This window comes from Aristolochia californica, unplaced genomic scaffold (genome assembly GCF_029961685.1).
Source record: "Aristolochia californica isolate CCGP_79_NKW_82.1479 unplaced genomic scaffold, dmAriCali1.0.hap1 SCAF_2, whole genome shotgun sequence".
Lineage (NCBI taxonomy): Eukaryota > Viridiplantae > Streptophyta > Magnoliopsida > Piperales > Aristolochiaceae > Aristolochia > Aristolochia californica.
In genome coordinates, this window is record NW_027181881.1 from 12,938,891 (window position 1) to 12,960,964 (window position 22,074).

Sequence of the window (22,074 nt, forward strand, 5' to 3'; positions counted from 1 at the left end):
GCCCCTTCACCCCCATGGAAAAATCATGTAGACATAAAATTTGATGGCATTTCAGAAGCTTACCCAAAAATACGTTGAAGTGGGTCCCCCGCTGGACTGCCGAGAGCTGGATTGAGAGTGAGAGGTGGTGGTCGGAAGTCAAATCCCACCGAACTTGTTTTCGACGGGGCCGACAGAGCCTCCTCAGTGTCCGGTGGCGAAGAGCAGCCCTTTTGGGCTTCATCGCTTGGGAATTTTTTGAGACAGAGGGCTCTCAAAAACACATACTTGTCGGAAGAATCGCCAAAAATATTACCTTCTCCTATTATGGTAGACATTTCGCTGGCCGTGAGGAGGGGTTTTTGAGGTCAAACCCACAGCAACCATTACCGACGAGGTTTTGGCAGAATACCCTTTCAATTTCCCCAAATATTCGTCGCCGTTGTTCGGCTTTGGATTTCCTTGCGCGGAAATCTTGAAATTTTTTGAAGCATGGCCTTTCTGCCTGTCTAGATTTGAGGTCATACCCAAATCTTCTGCATGGACTTTAGCTGGTAAACATGACAAAATTTTAAATTTTTCTGGCCCATGGCCTATTTTCCCGTCCGAGACAACTTCTGCTACTTTTCCTTCTGTGCATATGTCTTGCTCGGATATTTCAGGTCGTATGACCTTTTCTGCTGCAACGCGTAACTTCCTTGCTAAACGTTCAATGGAAGATTCATACCCTACTCGTATTTCTCCCAGTTTTTTGCATACTTTTTCCATTGAATCGTGTACCTCGTGCAGAATAATAGTTTCTTTTTGGGATAGAGAATAACCCATTGTGTTCCCGCTTTGATACCAATTGTTACGGTCCTAGATCTGCCACGGGTTATTGTAAGGAACCCACGTGGAATCGTAGGAAGGCATAGAGAGGAAGACAAAGATCAAGCCAAAGGAAAGCTTGAAAACCCTAGAACTCGTAAGGAGAGCTCCAAGCCTGTTTAACCTAAAATCAATTCTTGACTTTCTCATTACTCTTACCCCTTAAATAGGGTTGACCCTTACAAGGTTTAAGATCAAATATTATAAAAATACCCTTGTGGCTTAAAACTTAAATAAAATAAAGTAAATTAAAGAAAAACAATTAAAATAATAATGTTATTGCATGCATAACAGAACGCACCAAGCACATTGAGGTTGATTATCATTCTATCCAAGATACCTTGGATAGTTGGGTGATATCTCTTCCTTACATTTCTTCGAATCTCCAAGTGGCCGATGTCTTCACCAAAGCAATAACTCAATAACGGCATCAATTTTTGGTTGGCAAATTGTTGTTGGTTGACTTACCAGCATCAATTTGAGGGGGGATGTTATCATATTCAAGTTGATTTGTATTTATGAATTATGATAAGGGGAGGGCATTTTGTATTTTCCTGTAGATTATAACTTACAAGTCTATATATGTGTAACGGGAAGAAATCGGGGGCATCGAAATCAAAAATCAATCTCTTGACATTACCTTTCGTTTGGAGAAATTATTTGACATCCCCTCCCTGTCTTATAGGCTCGTACTTCATATCATGAAGCTTATGATTAAATATTGATTGCAGGGGACAACTACTTCTTTGCTAAAAAGCTAAAGCTAAGGCCATCCATGTTATCAGGTAGAGTGGGTACCTATTTCTAAATGGCCATTCATCTTGATTATAATGAGCATCATAAGTCTCCAAAGCATTCACTAAAAGAACTAGTAATTCTTGCATTAGTGATGAATTTTGAAGAGTAGGAGTTTTATTAAAACAGAAGAGGACAAAAAGGCTAAGAAATACAAAGAAATAAAGAAAAAGTACCAAGATGGCCAAAGTTTACAACATGTTATTGAAGCATACTCCCCTCTTTGGCGAGGGAGTCGGCCACTGCGTTTGCTTAGCGGGCAACATGCTTTCAAGTGACTTGAATGGAAGAGGTGAGATCAGCCATCTTAAGTCAGTGCCTGTCAAAGCGCAAGGGGGTTTGGGCCAAACTAGCCCCCAATGAAATAACCACAGCAGAATCCACTTCAATGATAAAAGGCTCTGAGAAGAGTTCAAGATATAAACTTAGACGATGCGAAACAAACTGTGCTTCAGCTTCAGGTAGACTCACCTCACGAAATTGGCTTGAGAAGATTGATAGTGTACTTCCTTCATGATTTCTAACCTCACCACCAACCTTCTCCAACCACAGATTTTCCTGAGAACTGTCATCAAAGTTGACCTTAAGGGAACCAAGAGGAGGGATCCAAGCTTCCATTCGGTTCTTTGGCTACAGCTGCATCTACACTCTTCTTCCCATTCAAATCTTAAAGCAGTACGTTTAATCAGAGATTATGTGAGTGAGAAGAGTCCATGCATGCACTAGAATGGGTTTCTCGATAGCAGCCCCCAGGTAGGCACTATGTTGAAGAAAATACTGCAATTTCTCTCCAGCCACATACTCCATGAGACAGCAGCTTCCACTATCTTCCAAAGAGTATTCCCTAGGTGAGGGAAGGTGAAAGCCAAGAGCTGAGATAACCATTCACCTTGTATAGTAAACTGATTGGAAGACCAAATCAGTGTGGTAGGAGTACCAAACTTCCCCGAAGAAGGAATAATCCAGCAATAAATGGTCGATAGGTCCCTCAGTGTTATGACAGAGACCACAAGTCAGATTGGGAGGCTGGAAACTGTGCCTACATAGTTGATCACAAGTGGGGTTCCAATGAAGGGCCTTGGAGCACAACAGATCATTCCATCAATCAGAGGATTATATTAGGAGAGATAGTAAAGACACCTGAGGGTTCAACACTCAAACTATCATGTCCTCACCTCTTCCATTGTTGTAGAATTGTTGCAGAAGACCATGAAGACTTCTGATGTTGTCCTTCTTCCGGTTAAAAGGCTTTCATCAAGATTGAGATCCCACTGATTCTTCATATCAGCCTATGTAGCATCCTTAACAGTGATTTCTGGATTACAAGTAGCACAAAAAGCAGTGTTGGAAAAGAAAATGCAAGAGATCTCTTACCATGTCCTCGCAGAAGTTGACTGTCTCCAGCATGAAACCAAAGTTTGTTATTTTTATCAAACACCTGCATTAAGTCCATTTAAGAAATTTCCGACCTTACTTGTAAGACTCCACGAATACCCAACATGCACAGGATCCATCAATTTTGATTCAGGCAACTTGGCATCCTCGGGGGTGGTGGAGGTTTAAAATTGAACACTGCGTTTTCATTCAATTGAATTTGACTTGACTGAAGTGTGCCATGTTAGAAACCAGTGAAACACTAACAAACTTAAGTGATACAGAAGTCTTTTTTGAGAGAATCTTAGGCAAATGCCACGTAGATGTCGTCCTGTTGAGCTCATTGGGATATGGAGAGGAAAGGGAAGATTGAGGCTCAGTGTCATACAGACGCATCAAATCTATGAGAAATAAAAATTTTCCTTGCTGAAATCACAACAGCACAATTAGAGAACAGAAAAGCGAAAGATAGTTGCTGAAAATTTTCTTTTATCACTGAGATGTCTTAATTACACCTTAAAGAGTTAGTTAAGCTAAAACTTGTTCAAAGAGACCAAAATATCCCTAATAGTTTTTCTTACAAAAACTAAACTGAAAATCACAAAAAAAAAAAAAAAAGATATCCTAGATGTTAAATCAGAGAATTGAAAGAATAAAGAAAGAGAAAAGAAGAAAAAAAAAAAGCAGGAGAATGAAGAAAGATGCGGAGAATGCAGCAGACTCACTATGGGAAAATCTCAATCCCTAACTTCTTTTATTAGTCACTTAAGTAAATCAGTACAGAAAAGACAACTATACCCCTTTTAACTGACACATCTACAACAGTTAATAAACAGCCACAGAATAAAGTAAGACTTACACCCGAGAAAATTTAAGCCACCATGAATGAGTGAGTGCAGGAACGAGAGAGCTTCAAGACATTCAGGACCAAAACCCAAGAGAGAGATAGCCAAGGCAAGGGACAAATTTTTTATGTGTATTGAATGAATTGTAGAAGGATTACAAGGGTTTATATAGTTTTTTCTAAAATATTAAAGGAGAAATAAATCACAAGGACTTCCTCTTACAATGGATAGGTATTGTGATTTTCTGATCTTGTAATTGTTTGTTGATGATTTTCTGCAATATGTAAGAATTTCCATTGTGTATCTGTGTGCATTAGTGTCTTTGTTTAGTGTTTTGCCCTCAGGCTTGAATTGTCTTCTTCTCTTTTAGTTTCTTTATCTTGTCTTCCTTTCTAAGAGACGTTTTTTCCTTTGCATAATATGAGTACATGTTAGATTTCTGTGTTGCAAAAGTGCAACAATTTTCTGCATTTATTAAATTATAAAATGGTCACTTTTACATCTCCATTACCTAGAAAGAATTTCCTTGCTGAGTTGGCTATTTATGAGTTAAACTCTTATACCTAGTAGTTTAAGAAGTCTTCTCTTCTTCTACAGAAGGACATTGATATTATCTTTCAGCATTAGGGATGCTCTTCAAAGGTTACACCAGTAATTCATCCCTTCATACGGAAAGATATTGGTGGAATTTGGCCTTATTCCAATTTTTAAAGTTGATACCCTTGCTTGCAGATTCTTCATTCGCAATCAAATGTGGGGGCCCCACTATAACATCTACTAGAGGAGTAAGAAATGAAGCAGATAATGAACCACCCCATCGGTCCTGCCTCATATTTTGTAACCGACTCACTAAGGTGGGCAGTCAGTAGCAGTGGAAGGTACAAGGAAAATTAGAACGCAACGCTTATCCTTTATCTCAAATACCTTGGACGTAGACATCATGAGAACTGCAAGGGCGTCACCATCACTAAGGTACTACGGCCTTGGGCTAGAGAATGGAAATTATAGTGTAAATATGCAATTTGCAGAGATTCAAATTGAGAATACGAATAGTTGGAAGAGTACTGGAAGATGGCTTTTTGATGTTTATATCCAGGTTGGTTTGTTGGAGAATTAAAACATTGTACTTTTGCAGGATTTATATCTGATTGCTGATGTCTAGCTCTCTCTCTTTTTTTTATTCTCATTTATCAGAATAATCTGGTATTAAAAGATTTTAATATAAAGGAAGAGGCAGGTGGGGTCTCATACAAGAGGGTTATTCCAAAATGAATCAGAGATGAATTACGTGCACATCACTCTGTTCATTCGATTAGGCCGTTAGTGGTGCATGATCTCCTCTTCATTCGAATCACGTCAGGTAATCTTCTCAGGCAAAAACGGGGGAATCGTGTTTCATACTTATTTTTCAAATCATCCAATTGACTCGCGCATTGGACGCGTTTCTCCCTCCCCCGAACGAAAATTTTTCCCTCATTTCCCTCTGTTCTCCCTCTCCCTCGGCCTTCCTCTCTTGACGAATTTTTTCGCCCCCTCTTCTTCCTCTCGTCTTCCCTCTCTTCTTCCTCTCATCTTCGTACTCCCTTCTCATCATCTTCGCATCTCCTCTCCCCTCTCTCTTCTTCTTGTCTACGCATCTCCTCTCCCTGTCTCTCTCGGCCTCCCTCTCCCTTCTCCCTCTCACTCTTCTCTTTCCTCTCCTCCCCCCTCCCCGATTTCCTTCAATTTTTTATATTTAGGCTTCGATTTCTTCGATTCGGCTTCGATTTCCCCATTCGGCTTTGGTTTTCCCAAAATTTCAAAAGGTAAGTCTAAACCCCAATTTTTTTCAATTGATTTAGTGTTATATTTTATTTATTTTTAATTTTTGTGCGTAATTTATATTGATTGTGGCCTAATTGTGGGATTTAGGGTTAGGGTTTATAGTATTTATGGTTCAATTTCGTCTTTATAGGGTTTAATTTCTGGATTAGAGTTAGAATTTAGTGTATTTAGGGTATTGTTCAAGGTATTTAAGGGTTTAGGGATTAGGGTTTAGGGTTCTCGGTTTTTAGGGTGATAGGGTTTAGGGTTTTGCGTTTGGGGCTTTTAGGTCTGGAATTAGGGTTTAGGTTTTTTCAAAAAAAATTAGGGTTCTCGATTTTTGGGGTGATAGGGTTTAGGGTTTGGGGCTTTTAGGGGTTTTAAGGTCTAGGGTTTAGGGTTTAGGTTCTAGAATTAGGGTTTAGCGGTTAGGGTTTTTTGTTCTTTTTAATTTTTTAGGGTTCTCTGTTAGAGTTTAGGGTTTGGGGTGTTTAGTCCAATTCAAACAAGGTTGAGTCGCCTACTGATGTCCATTCACCAACGAATCCCGACCCCTATCACTAATGACGTACGGTTTGTAGTAACTGCGAAGTCATATGGGGCTCTACCAAGGGTGTTAGGTGAATTTGGACTTGATTAGTGTGTTTTGCATATGCAATAGAATTAGTTTGATTAATTTTGAAATGATTTAGAATGTTGTTGAATATTTTTGAAGTGTTATGGAATGATCATGTCATGTGGTGAGGAGTTTTGGGTGTTATAAATATCCACCACATGGTATTTTTTTTTTTTTTTGTCTTTTCGTGTGTCTTATGACAGGTAAAGGTTGTCTGATAAAAAAAATTCCATGAGGACCATCTCGAATTTAGATTAAAAATGGCTGGAAGAAGATAACAAACTTCTCGATCATATGACATTTGGACCTTCGAGGATGACAACAAAATGCTCGATCTCTTGGTTGAGCAGATCAATATGGGGAACAGGATGTCCAATGGGGTTTGGAAGCATGAGGTGTATTTGGACTGTGTCATGAAGACAGCCTATCAACAAACATGTGAAGGCCGCATGCATTAGAATCCACAAGTGTTGCACAATTTCGAGATGCTATCGCGACTAGCATGTGGAGTGATCATTGATGGTGGTATCTTATTACTTTTGAACACGTATTTTGTCGTTCATATGTACTAAACTAGTAAGTTGATGATTTTAATATTAAATGCACGAAGTCGTTGTTATACTCCAAGGCATAAACGTTTGCTTTTATGCTATAAATTGTGGACTATTACGAGTAACTCGGTTCATTTTTAAGCATGTTTTTTTAAGTTTTAATTTTATATATGTTATTAATAATTTATTTTAAAAATAATTTTTTTTATTTATTCAGTTCAATTAAATAATTTATTCATTATTTATATTCATTTCTGTTATTTTTTAATTTTTTTTTTTTATAATTTATTCTAGTCACACGTAATTATTATATTAATTTATAATAAATTTGAATCATTAATTGGTTTAATTATCCCATTGCTATAATTAATTAAACCGATGGTTTTAAATTTTGTGGACATATATTATTAGTTAATAATACGTAAAAATATATATTATGTTATTTATAAATTAATATATTTATTTATTTATTATTGTATTAAATTAGTGAGTTTTAATGTTAAAATATATCTTATGTTATTAAAATAATAATTTATTTATTTATTATATTATCTTATGTTATTTTTTACTTTTTTTATTTTTATAATTTATTCTAGTCACACATAATTATTGTATTAAGTTATAATAAATTGTAATCATTAAGCAATATAATATAGTCTTTCATTAATTAGTTTATTAATATATTTTAATACTACACGTTAAATCACTTATAAGTGTAGTAACCATGTTTATTTTGGTTAATTATCTATTTAGGTGTATGTTCTATTTAAGTATATTAAAAAAATTACTCATTCTCTAGTTTATATCATATTTTTCATTTTGGGGCAGTAACACTGGAATATATTTTCTAGTGCACTTGAACTCGTCTACACTAACACCCAAGGATGAGTTGAAGTTGAATCAATTCATTTAAGTTGAATTGAAATCTTCACTTTATTTTAAGTTCGTTGTTTGAAATCTTCACTTCCTTTCAAGTTCATTGTGGACTAAACTACAAATGTAACATCAAACCATCTTGACATACATCTTTTTTGGGCTGGTTAGGGATCCTATGCTACACCGGAAGCTGGGACTTATGGCCCAATGATTTCGTCCATTAGTGTCACCCCAAGTAAGGGGGGGTTAGTCAACTGGACACAGCAGATGAACTTTAACCGTATTACTCAGTTGATCTCCTGACGTCGTTAGTGGAACACCAGAATTCAAGTCATCTAGATGACTAAGATGATTTCGAAATTCATCTCCATGGTTTAAGTGACGGAATTTGGTTACCGCCCATTTTTTCCATTCATCCGGATGAAGCGATCGCCGAGGTTCGAACCCTCAACGATTTTTCCCCCTCTCTTTCTCTCTCCTGCACCCCCTCTCTCCCTCTCTTCATTTCGTTTTTTTTTTCGCCCTATCTCCTGTACCCCCTCTCTCGTCTCCCTATGGCCCCTGAGCTCTCTACTCCCTCTCTCCGGTCTCTGTCTCTCTATGACCTCCATCTCCTTGTCCCTCTCGCTGTGAACGTCCTTCTCTCTATCTCGGACTCGTTTTCCCTCTAAACCTCCCACTCGCTTCTCCCTCTCTCTTATCCCTCTTGGCCTCCCTCTCTTCTCTCTCTCTCTCTTCTCCATCTCTTCTCCCTTTTGGCCTCTCACTCCCTTCTCCCTCTCGCTATTCTCTTTTCCCCCAAGATACCTTTCGATTTCGTTCAATTTCCCCTATTTCGGTTTCGATTTTCTTTGATTTTGACATTTGGGCTTTGATTTCTTAATTTCTACTTCGATTCGACATCGATTTCCCCATTCGGCTTTGATTTCACCCTTCAGCTTCGGTTTTCCCCTAATTTCAGAAGGTATGAGTAAACCCTAATTTTTTTCTGATTAAATTGGTGTTGTATTTGATTTAATTTTAGATTCAGTGCCTAATTTGGGGTTATTTGTGCATAATTGTGGGATTTTGGGTTATGGTTTAGGGTCTAAATTATTGATTAGGGTTAGGGTTTAGTGGTTTTAGGGTTTGGTGCTTGGTATTTAAGGGTTAAGTGTTTAGGGTTAAGGATTTATGGTATTGTTAGGGTTTAGGTTCTGGAATTAGGGTTTAGTATTTTTTCAATTTTTTTTCAGTTTAGGTTTATTGGATGATAGGGTTTAGGGTTTAGGGTTTGGGGCTTTTTGGGTTTTTAAGTTTTAGGGTTTTTTGTTAACTTCTGGAATTAGGGCTTAGGGTTTAGGGTTTAGCGTTTAGGGTTTTAAGGGTTTAGGATTTAGGGGTTTATTAGGGTTTTTTTAAGGTTCTCGATTAGGTATAGAGATTAGGGTGTTTAGTTCAGTTCAAACAAGGCTGAGTCGCCTACACGGGCGTCCATTAGCCAACGAAACCCAACCCCTATCACTGACGAGGTACAGTTCGTAGTGACTGTGAAGTCATGTGGGGATCTACCAAGGGTGTTCAATGAATTTGGACTTGATGTGTGTGTGTGTGTTTTTGCATTGTTTAGTGCATCGACAATGGAAATAGTTGATTAATTTTGGAATGTTTTAGAAAGTTGTTTAAAATTTTTGAAGTGCTATGGAATGGTTTTTTCCATGTGGTGAGGAGATTCGGGTGTTATAAATATCCACCACATGGTATTTTCTTATTTGTGGTTTTTGTTTTTGTGACAGGTGATGGTTGTCTGATAAAGTTTTTTCCATGAGGACAATCTCAGATTTAGATTATAAATTGTTGTAAGAAGACAACCAAGTGCTCGATCATATGACATTTGGAGCTTCGAAGAAGACAGCAAAATGATCAAAATCTTTGTCAAGCAGGTAAATATAGGGAACAAGATGCCCAATGGGGTTTGGAAGCATGAGGTATATGTGGAATGTGGCAATAAGTTCAATGAAGACTCAGTCAATAAAAAAACTGTTGAGCAACTCAATAATCGAACAAGATCATAGAAGAAAACATACCAAATAGTAACGAGTTGTCTCAACACTAATGAGTTTGGTTGGGATGCAACCACACAACGAGTTATTCCATGTCATTTTGTATGGCAAGACTACATTAAGATCAGTAAATCATGATGTACTGTAAAATATTTTGTATTATTTCGCATTACTAGAACTCTTTTCCAAGTCGTCTAAATAATGTTTTATTCTTGTAGGAGCATAAAGATGTTGAAAAGTATAGACAACAAGACTGCCCCTTTTACGAAAAATTGGCTTTGGTAGTGGGAAACTCAATAGTCGTAGGGTCTGGTAGTACAACTCCTATAGATCTGGGCGATGAACTCCTCCATGAGTCGGATCCTGTCCCAATGGACGAGCCCAAGAATGTTGAAGTAGTTAGGGACACTCCATCCCAATTCATTAGCGGAAATGATTCGACAGCAGAGCAATCTCGAAGAAGTAAAGCGTCATCTTCAAGTCGTCGTAGAAAGAAGAGTGAATTGCCCATTGATGATAGCAGTAAATTCATTGATGCAGTTAACCGAATCGCTCAAGCATTGAATAGTGTTATGAAGCCTAACGAGGGTGATGTCTAAAATGATTGTGTTAATGCCCTCAGGGAAATCCCGGACCTGTCGGACGACATGAAGTATGGCGCTCCTGAATGGTTGGATACACCAAGTAAGAAGGCCATGTTGACGGCAATGACAATGGAAGAGCTGGTCGGGTGGCTTAAATATTGTGCAAGAAAATATTTGTAATGCGCTTTAAGTATATTGGGAAGATTCTTATGTATTAAAGACGATGTTTGAATTATAACGTTGCAAGACTTATCAAGTATGGTTAAGGTTTTTATTTTAATATTATGTGGATAATATAGTGGATGAGTATGGTTGTGGTCAATTAAGGATTTTCATTGCTATGAATATGATTGTTGAGTTTGGATGAATAGGTTATGATTGAAAATTGATGTTTATTTTTGTTTATGACTTTTAGGAAGATTAAATTTGCAGAATTCCATGGCTATTATGACAGACGAAGAAAGGGTTGCAACTTTTGTTGGATTGACATGTATTTTTTTTGTCATAGGAAGATACTATCAATGCCATTGCGATAGACGTGTACCACGTTCTTTTAGGATTAATGGTCTGTTGTATTTGCAAAAGGCATTAGACAAATCACCTGTTAAATTTTGAAAAGTTTACAGGATGAATCAAATTGTATTTCGTAAATTGGCAAAAATACTTAATAGCATAGGGTTTTTATCAGCCACAAAGACCATCTCAGTGGAAGAAACCTATAGTGTCACAACAGAGATGTTTGATAGATCGAACTGGACCATAAGTAAATATTTGAACAAGGTGTTGGATGCTATTCTCAAACTTCACTCTGATTACATCAAACGGCCTTCAGAACGTACACTCGAGGATTTTAAACAATTCAATGTTTTATCCATACTTCAAGGTAACATCACTTGCCCTCTAACTAAACAAATTTAGATTACTATAAAAATTTAGTCAATATTAATTAAAATTATATAATTAGGATTGTATTGGGGCTATTAATGGAATGCATATCAAGCGAACATCCCACTTGAAGAACAACAAAGGTTTCTCTCACAAAATGTGATGGCGGTATGTACATTTGACATGCAATTCACTTATGTACTTGCTGGATGGGAGGGATCAGCACCTGATTCCCGTGTACTGAAGGACGCATTGACTCGCCGAGATAGACAATTTGTACCTGAAGGTAAATAATATATTTTAATGCAGTAATATTTTATCTATTTTATCTTTACTTATTTTATGTAGAATATAATTTCTATTATAAGTAAATATTATCTAGTCGATGCTGGTTATGCAAATCTTCTATGATTTTTGGCTCCATATCGAGGAACTCGGTAACATCTGTAAGAATTTGGAGATAATATTCCTAGGAATGAAAAAGAATTATTCAATCGAAGACACTCGTCTTTGCGGAATACTATTAAGACAACTTTTGGTGCTTTAAAAGCTCGATTTCAAATGTTGAAAGGTGTTCCATTTTCTTTTAAGATGTAGACAAAAAATGTAATTGTTTGTTGCATATTGCACAATTATATATGTGGAGGAGATTACAATGATATATTTGATTTGGAAGATGATGATTCGGATGACAAGTTCGGTGAAGGAGGTGATGGGGTCCAATTAGGTGCAACGGATGATACAAACAGCGATGATAGCGATGGTCTTGTGGAAAAGGATACCCAATCAACAAGCTTTCGGAGGCAACGTGCATTAGAATCCACAAGAGCCGCACAATTTCGAGATGAAATAGCGACTTGCATGTGGGATGATAACTGATGATTGTATATTATTGTTTAGTAACATGTAATTTGATGATTTTAATACTAAAGTCACGAACTGGTTATTATAATAATCTTTCTTACGTTACTAATGAAGTTGTATATTTATTTATATATTATTTTTATTAAATTTTATTACTATATTAAACTAGATATGTATGTTTGGTAAATAAAATATAGTTACAATATGCATTTCATCAATTAATTATTTTTCAATTTTGTGGAAATGTATTATTAATTAATACCACGTAAAAAAAACATCTTCTGTTATTAATAAAAGTATTCTTTATTTACTCATTATATTTATTTGTTAATTATTGTATTATATTAGCAATTTAATAGTGGTAATTAAGATATTGTTAGATCAAGCATTTGATCAATTATTTTGGTTTAATTAACCCATTTTTTATTTAATAAAATCAATGGTTTCAAATTTAACAGAAACATATTATTAATTAATATTACGTACAAATATATAGTGTGTTAAAGTTATGATTAGATCAATTTTTCCTCTTAAATAATTCATTTTTTAGGTTAAAGTATATCATATGTTATTAATAAATTAATAACTAAACTTATTACATTCTTTTTTGTTATTTATAACGTTATTTATTTATTACTTATAATTAATCATGTGCGTATTTCATTGGCTCACGTAATTACTGTATTAATGCACAATAAAATGCAATCATTAAATAATTAATCATGTGTGTAGTTCATTGGCTCACCTAATTATTGTATTAGGGGGGGTTAGTCAACTTGAAGTCCGAGATGATCTTCAACCGCATAATGCCCTTCAACACTTGAAGTCGTTAGTGGAGCGCAGATGACATTTCATATGGATGCAGGGGATGAAGCGGTCCTTCATCTCCACAATTTAAAATCCTTCATCTCAAAGAAGGCCATATTTGATCTTCTTTGAGATGAAGGACACGCGACGCTTCTTTTTCCCCTTTCTCTCCTCGCACCCCCCTCTCTCACGCGTCCTCATTTTCCTTTTTTTCTTCTTCTCTCCCGCATTCCCTCTCTCGTCTCCCTATGCCTCTGACGTCGCTGCTGCCTCTCTTCCCTCGGATTCTCGTCTCCAGCCTCCCTCTCATCACCGGCCTCCGTCTCTCGGTCTTCTCTCGGACTCACCCTCTCTCTCGCACGCCCTCGTCTCCGTGCCTCCCTCTCTTCTCTCAAACTCGCTCTCCAATTTTCTCTCTCGCTTCTCTCTCTCTTGTCCCTCCCGACCCCCCTTTCTTCTCTCTCTTCTCCCTCTCTTCTTCCTTTTGACATCTCACTCCCTTCTCCCTCTCGCTATTCTCTTTTTCCCCAAAATATCGTCCAATTTCTTGCGATTTCCCCTATTTCGGTTTCAATTTTCTTCGATTTTGACATTTGGGCTTCGATTTCTTAATTTCTACTTCGATTAGGCATTGATTTCCCCATTTGGCATCGATTTCACCCTTCGCCTTCGGTTTTCCCCAAATTTCAGAAAGTATGACTAAGCCCTAATTTTGTTTTTCATTAAATTAGTGTTTTATTTTATTTAATTTTATTGTCAGTGCCTAATTTGGGGTTATTTGTGCATAATTGTGGGATTTAGGGTTACGGTTTAGGGTCTAAATTCTTGATTCATCTTAGGGATTATTTTTAGGGTTTGGTACTTTAAGGGTCATGTAATTAGGGTTTAGGGTTTATGGTTAAGGATTTAGGGTATTTTAGGGATTAGGGTTTTTAAGGTTTAGGGGGTTTAGGGTTTTTAAGGTTTTGGGGGTTTTGTGTTTTTAAGCTCTAGGGTTTTTAGGCTTTAGGGTCTTTAATTAGGGTGTAGGGTTTAGTTTAGGGCTTTTAAGGTATTAAGTTCTGGAATTAGTGTTTAGGGTTTAGAGTTTAGTAGGTGATAGGGTATAGGGTTTGATGGTTTAGAGATTTTAAGGTTTTGGGCTTTTGTGTTTTTAAGCTCTAGGGTTTTTTGGGTTTAGGGTTTAGGGATTCTTAGGTTTAGGGGGTCTAGGGTTTAGGGTATTATGTTATGGAATTAGTGTTTAGGGTTTAGAGTTTAGCAGGTGATAGGGTTTGACTTTAGGGTTTGATGGTTTATGGTTTAGGTTTCATTAGGGGTTTTTTAGTCCAATTTAAACAAAGCTGAGTCGCCTACACGGGTGTCCATTAGCCAACGAAACCCGACCCCATCACTGACGAGGTACAGTTCGTAGTGACTGCGAAGTTGTATGGGGCTCTACCAGGGGTGTTCAGTAAATTTAGACTTGATGTGTGTGTTTTCTCATTGTTTAGTGCATATGCAGTAATGAAAATAGTTTAATTAATTTTGAAATGTTTGAGAATGTTGTTGAGAATTTTTGAAGTGCTATGGAATGTTTTTGCCATGTGGTGAGGAGATTCGGGTGTTATACATATCCACCACGTGGTATTCTATTTTTTATGGTTTGTGTTTTGAAGCTCTAGGGTTTTTTGGGTTTAGGGTTTAGGGATTTTAAGGTATTAAGTTTTGGAATTAGTGTTTAGGGTTTAGAGTTTAGTAGGTGATAGGGTTTAGGGTTAGATGGTTTAGGGTTTTTAAGGTTTTGGGGGTTTTGTGTTTTTAAGCTCTAGGGGTTTTTGGGTTTAGGGTTTAGGCTTCTAAGGTTTAGGGGGTCTATCTAAGGTTTAGGGTATTATGTTATGGAATTAGTGTTTAGAGTTTAAAGTTTAGTAGGTGATAGGGTTTGATGGTTTATGGTTTAGGCTTTATTAGGGGATTTTTAGTCCAATTCAAACAAGGTTGAGTTGCCTACATGGGCTTCCATTAGCCAACGAAACCTGACCCCCATCACTGACGAGGTACAGTTCGTAGTGACTGCGAAGTTATATGGGGCTCTACCAGGGGTGTTCGATGAATTTGGACTTGATGTGTGTGTTTTCTCATTGTTTAGTGTATATGCAGTAGTGAAAGTAGTTTAATTAATTTTGAAATTGTTGAAACCAATGGGCTAAAAGGCTCGAACCTATTAGGAAAGAAACCCCACGGATCTTATACAAGGACTGGCCCGGTCGATACAAACACAAATTCCAACACTCCCCCGCACGGGAAAACCTGTGGACAAATTCAACGAAAAAACCCGAGACAAACTCCTGGAAAAACCCAGGACAAATTCACCAGAAATACCTGGGACAAAATTCGGTGGGAGCGGGACTCGAACTCGGGACCAACCTGCTCTGATACCATGTTGAAACCAATGGACTAAAAGGCTCGAACCTATTAGGAAAGCAACCCCACGGATCTTATACAAGGACTGGCTCGGTCGATACAAACACAAATTCCAACAAAAATGTTTGAGAATGTTGTTGAGAATTTTTGAAGTGTATGGAATATTTTTGCCATGTAGTGAGGAGATTCGGGTGTTATACATATCCACCACATGGTATTCTATTTTTTATGGTTTGTGTTTCTGTGACGGGTAAAGGTTGTCTGATAAAGTTTTTTCTATGAGGACTGTCTCGGATTTAGATTATACATGGTTACAAGAAGACAACCAACTGGTTGACCATATGACATTTGGACCTTTGAAGACGATAGCAAAATGCTCGATCTCTTGGTCGAGCAGGTTAATCTAGGGAACAAGTTGCCTAACTGGGTATGGAAGCATGAGGTGTATATGGAATGTGTTAATAAGTTCAATGAAGACGCAGTCAATAAAAAAATTGTTGAGCAAGTGAAGAATCGAACAAGATCATGGAAGAAAACATACCAAACGGTAACGAGTTGTATCAACACTAGTGGATTCGGTTGGGATACAACCACACAATGAGTTACTGCATGTAATTCTGTATGGCTTGACTACATAAAAGGTCAGTAAATCATGATGTACTATAAAATATTTTTTATGTTTTACTCGTTAGTATAACTCTATTCCAAGACGTATAAACGATGTTTTATTCTTGTAGGAGCATAAAGATGTTGAGAAGTACAAACGTGAAGGTTGCCCCCTATACGACAAATTAGCTGTGGAGGTGGGAAACACAATAGTCGTAGGGTCAGGAGGTGCAACCTTTGTAGATTAGGGCGATGAACTCATCCGTCAATTGAAACATGTCCCGATGGATGAACCCGAGGATGTTGATATAGTTAGGGATACTCCATCGCCATTATTAAGCATGGATGAGTCTCTAGGTAATCAATCTACAAGAAGTAAGTGGTCATCTTCAAGTCGTCATAGAAAGAGAACCGAAATGCCCGATGATGACACTAGTAGATTAATTGATGCAATGGATCGAATAGCTCAGATACTATGACAGACGAAGAACAGGTTGCAACTATGGTTGCATTCACAACTTTGTTTATCACCATAGGAAGATACTATATGTACCATTGCATCAAACGTGTACCACATTTTTGTGGATGAATGGTCCATTGTATTTGCAAAAGGCACTAGACAAATCACCAGTTAAATTTTGGAAAGTGATCAGGATGAATCAACTGGTATTTCACAAATTGGCAGATATACTTACTAGTAAAGGGTTTTTATCAGCCCCAAAGACCATCTCAGTTGAAGAACAACTTGTATATTTCCTCCTAACTATTGGTCAATAACAATCTTATAGTGTCACAGTAGAGATGTTTGATAGATCAAAATGGACCATAAGTAAGTATTTCAACAAGGTGTTGGATGCAATCCTCAAACTTCACTCTGATTATGTCAAACGACCTTCGAAACGCTCACACTAAAAGATTTTAATCAGTTCAATGTTTTATTCGTACTTCAAGGTAACATCACTTCCTATAACTAAATAATTTTAGATTAATATACAAAGTTAGCCAATATTAATTGAAAATATATAATTAGGATTGTATTGGAGCTATTGATGAAACTCATATCAAAGCGAACATTCCACTTAAACATCAACCAAGGTTCTGGAATAGAAAAGGATATCTCTCACAAAATGTGATGGCAGCATGTTCATTTGACATGCAATTCACTTATGTACTTGCTGGATGGGAAGGATCAGCAGCTGATTCCTGTGTACTGAAGGACGTATTGACTCATCGAGATAAAATCTTTGTACCTGAAGGTAAGTAATATATTTTTATGCAATCATTTTTTATCTATTTTATCTTCAATTATTTACTGTGGTATATAATTTCTAATATAGGAAAATATTATCTAGTCGATGCTGGTTATGTAAATCTTTCTAGAATTTTGGCTCCATATCGAGGAACCCGATATCACCTACAAAAATTTGGAGATAATATTCCTAGAAATGAAAAATAATTATTCAACCGAAGACACTCATCTTTACGAAATATTATTGAGCGAACTTTTGGTGCTTTAAAAGCTAGATTTCAAATGTTAAAAGGCACTCCTCCATTTTCTTTTAGGATCCAGGTGAAATTGTACATGCTTGTTGCATATTTCACAATTATATACTTGGAGAGGATTATGATGATATATTTGAAGATGAAGATGATGATTCGGGTGGCGAGCTCGATGGAGGAGGTGATGCCGTCCAATTAGGTGCAATGGATGATACAGACATTGACAATTGCGATGGTCTTGAGGATGTGGGTAGCCAAGTAACATGCTTTCGGAGGTAGAGTGCAGTAGAATCCATAAGAGCCGCACAATTTCTAGATGCCATATCGACTTCCATGTAGAACAATAAATGATGGTTGTATCTTATTATTTTTGAACATGCGTCGTTTATATGTACTAAACTTGTAACTTGATGATTTTAATATTAAAGGCACGAACTCGTTATTAGAATAATCTTTCTTTTAGGTTATTAATAAAGTTGTATATGTATTTGTTTATTATTTTTTTTCAATTTTATTACTATATTAAACTTCATATTTAAGTCTCTGGTAAATAAAATATAATTAAAGTATGCATTTGATTAATTAATTACTTTTAATTTTGTCAAAATATATTATTAATTAATACCATGTAAAAAATCTATCTTATGTTATTAATATAATACTTTTTTATTCATTAATCATATTTATTTTTTTATTTACTCTATTGTATTGGTGATTTAATAGTGATACTTAAAATATTGCTAACTCAAACACTTGGTTTAATTAACTTATTTTTATAATTAATAAAATCAATTATTTTAAATTTCGAAGATGAAGATGAAGATGAAGATGAACTTGTCCACACTAACACCCATTTCGAAAATGAGGATCATGTAGATGCATGAGATGAAGATGAAGATCAAATTTTCATTTTTTTGACTAACCCTCCCTTAATGCACAATAAAATATAATCATTAAATAATATAATATCTAATTCAATTAATGAGTATATTAATATATTTTAATTATACATTAAATTACTTATTTGTGTAGTAATAATGCATGTTTTACCTAATTTGGGGTTTAAGGATAATGTTTTAATTTAGTGTACTGTAAGGGTTTAGGGATTCTCTTGTTTTTTATATTTTTCTCATGTTGGGTCAGTAACAGTGGAAACTGTTTTCCAATGTACATGAAGTCGTCTACACTAACACCAACTGGGAAGATGAAGTTCATGTAGATGAATGAAATGAATTTGAATCAGGAGATAAAAATGAAATTTAAATTTCCATTTTGTTGACTAACTAAAATGGTTATTTAATTAAGTGTTGATAAAATGGTTTTCCTGTGAATTTCTATAGAAGTCTTCCCCAAATCTGTCTAAAACTCTTTTTCAAATTTTGTGCCAACAGTAAGCAATGAACCACCTAGAAAGAAGAACACAACTGGTTTGATTGTTGGGCTCTCCGTCGGTTTAGAGATTATCTGGTTTTCTACTCATACTCACGCTTTTTATTTGGAGAAGAGGAAGGAGGAATATTGATGAGGATGAAGGTACTAATGGTTTTATTAGTAAAATGAGTTATAAATATGTTTAGGCAAGGTTATAAATCCCGTCCTAGTAACCACCCCAAAAAAGGTGATTGAATCCAAATTGAATCCCAGACAACGTGTTTGAGAACTGGTTGACCTGTTGCTGACATCTGACTGTCATATTTTCAAAAAAACCATCCGGGAGTGATGAGCCTCCCTTCTTCCCAACTCTCTCTGTGAAGAGGCCAAGGAGAAGGAAGACTCGCCCCTTCCTTTTTTCTTTCTGAAGGTAGGGGAGGGCCCTCCTCACTACCATGTGGAGCAGACCCTCCCCTCCCCCTCTCTGGCAGAGAAAACATGAGGGAGTCCTTCATGTGACATGACATAAATTACGTGAAATATTTTCTAAAGATTCACAAACTAAATTACTTGAATTTGAAATAGATAATATGCTGAAATATTTCATTTTATTTTCATTTTGCAGACAACTCTTCCAGATGGTAGGCTTGTTGCTGTGAAGGTACTTTCCCTCACATCTCACCAGGGAAAGGGCCAGTTTGTGGCAGAAATTGCAATCATATCTGCAGTACAGCACCGAAACCTTGTGAAGTTGTATGGTTGATGCATTGAGGCAGATAAGAGGTTTCTTGTTTATGAATACTTTGGAAAACAAGAGCCTTGACCAGGCACTTTTTGGTATCTCACTGATCTGTCTTTCTTAAGTAGATTACAATTTAAGTCTGATTAAGCCTCTCAAAGTACATGATTATTCTTTGGTATCTATTTGATATTGCTTTCTTGAGTAGATTACAATTCAAGTCTCATTAAGCCTCTCTCTAAGTACACGATTATGTAGCTAGTTTTGATAAATTTTAAATAGTTTGATTAGTAACGCTTCAATAGCCAAAAAAAAAAGTAATTTGAGATGATGAGTTAAGCATCTGTTTGAGAACAAGAGGTTGCACAACAGCAAAATGTAGACAAAGAGATGACCAACTAGTAGTCACATTGTAAAGCAGATAGACGGTTCCATCTTTTAATAATAGTGAACTAATTCTTTTACTTATCCAGCTGGAGTATTTCTTTTGTCCTGTCTTGTACTCTCTCCTTACATGCTTTATTCTTGCTTGATCAGCAGTTTCCTCAGCTGCTTACATGCTTTATTCTTGCTTGATCAGCAGTTTCCTCAGCTGCATATTATGTCAAGATACACAGAAAGAGAAATTACTATCTTGTGAGATTTTCGTCTCAATACACCTCTCAAAGCACTCTCTCCTAAAAATAAATCAAGAACAATGCCTTTTATACCTGCATTAGAAAATCCATGGGGACGATTAAATAATATCTTTGTATTTACTTGGTAATTCCCATGCAGGAAAACCATTGCCACTTGACTGGCCAACCCGCTTTGACATATGCTTGGGAACAGCCAGAGGTCTTGCTTATCTTCACGAGAAGTCAAGGCTTCGAATAGTGCACAGGGATGTTAAGGCCAGTAACATTCTCCTTGATGCAGAACTGAAACCCAAAATTTCAGATTTTGGTCTGGCAAAATTGTATGATGATAAGAAAATTCATATCAGTACACGAGTTGCAGGGACAATGTAAGAGATATTAACCCTTGGCAGTATTTTCATGTCTCTTTGTGTAGCCAGTTATTATTTCCAAATCCTATTCTATCTGTTTAATCCTGATCTATCTTCTGGAAATTAGAGGATATCTTGCACCAGAGTATGTATTACGTGGACATCTGACGGAAAAGGCTGATGTTTTTGGATTTGGAGTTCTTGCTCTCGAAATTCTTAGTGGAAGGCCAAATGCAGACACAAGCTTGGAGGAGGAAAAGATATATCTCCTAGAATGGGTGAGGCTTAACTAACTACAATTATCTTCTGCAATTACTCTTCATCAAGTCACTTCTCTAGCCTATTCTTTTTTTATCTTTGCAAATGTCATAGGCTTGGTATCTTCACGAAAACAACCGTGGATTAGAACTAGTTGATCCAATGTTGTCCGAATTTGATGAGCAAGAGGCTGCTCGAGTTCTGGGTGTAGCTCTTTTGTGCACCCAAGCATCACCTTCTCTACTCCGGCCTATGTCACGTGCGGTGGTCATGTTGACGGGTGATGTTGAAGTGGAAAGTGTTACTACAAGACCTGTATACTTGACTGATTGGCATTATGACGATACAACTGGTAGTTTACAGTTCGGCTGTGATTGTTCAGTAGTGTCACTTGGAGAAACCCCTACTGATAGCAAAGTTGATTTCTCGTCTAATGTGAGCTCTACTATTCAAGCTGAAGCTTTGCCTTTGACCTCTGAACCTATGTTTCAGGAGATCCGTGGAGGCAGATTATCTATACGTTGAGAGATCCATCAGGGTCTACGAGGGTACATGTGTATAGATGTGAAAGATGTATTCTTGCTTTCATTTTTTTTGTTTGTGTGTATTCTGCTCTTCACCGTGAGAAACAGGTTTGACAACTAAACTGCCTCATTGGGTTGGCTTTTCATTTTTATAAAACAAAAATGTTGGAAGATTGCAAAAGAGGTGGACCAACTATCGTTAATGAGTTGCAAATTTGAACAAAGAAAAAAGAAAAGACTTCTATAGTTTGACCAAAAAATGTATGATTGGAATGTTTTTATACTCTGTGAAGGATAAAAGTTCTACATAAGGGTAGGCAAGGGTTAGGTAAAATGGGAATTTTACTTTACTTAACCCCAATTTAGTAGGGATGGGTTCCAATTGCTCACTTAGTGTAGGGGAATACTTTTGACTCAAGGTGTGGATGGGTTTTCATGTACGTAGCCTTGACTTAAAATACCCTTTACTATTTTAAAGAACATGCTTACACTTTTTAAAAAATATATTTTTCACTTGAAAGAGTACTTAGGAAAACAACATTTTGCTTGTTGCATTGAATTGTAGTTTTTGTGTAGTTTTATTCACACACACACACACACACACACACACACATACATATATATATACACACACATACACATACAGACACATATATGTTTATTTTTAAAAAAATGGGGATGGGTTGGAGATTTATGCTCGCAATTCATTTACACCCCACAGGTTCTCATGAGGATGGAATTTTAGGGCAGATTTGTAGAGCAAGAATTAGGGTTAGGCATGAGCTGAGTTAGGT

The 22,074-nt window shown here is 36.6% G+C and overlaps 1 pseudogene; it reads left to right on the top strand.

Moving 5' to 3' along the window:
- The first annotated feature begins 619 nt into the window (after positions 1-619).
- On the top strand, positions 620-21,281 carry LOC137954894 (probable LRR receptor-like serine/threonine-protein kinase At1g56140; annotated as a pseudogene).
- The last annotated feature ends 793 nt before the right edge of the window (positions 21,282-22,074 follow it).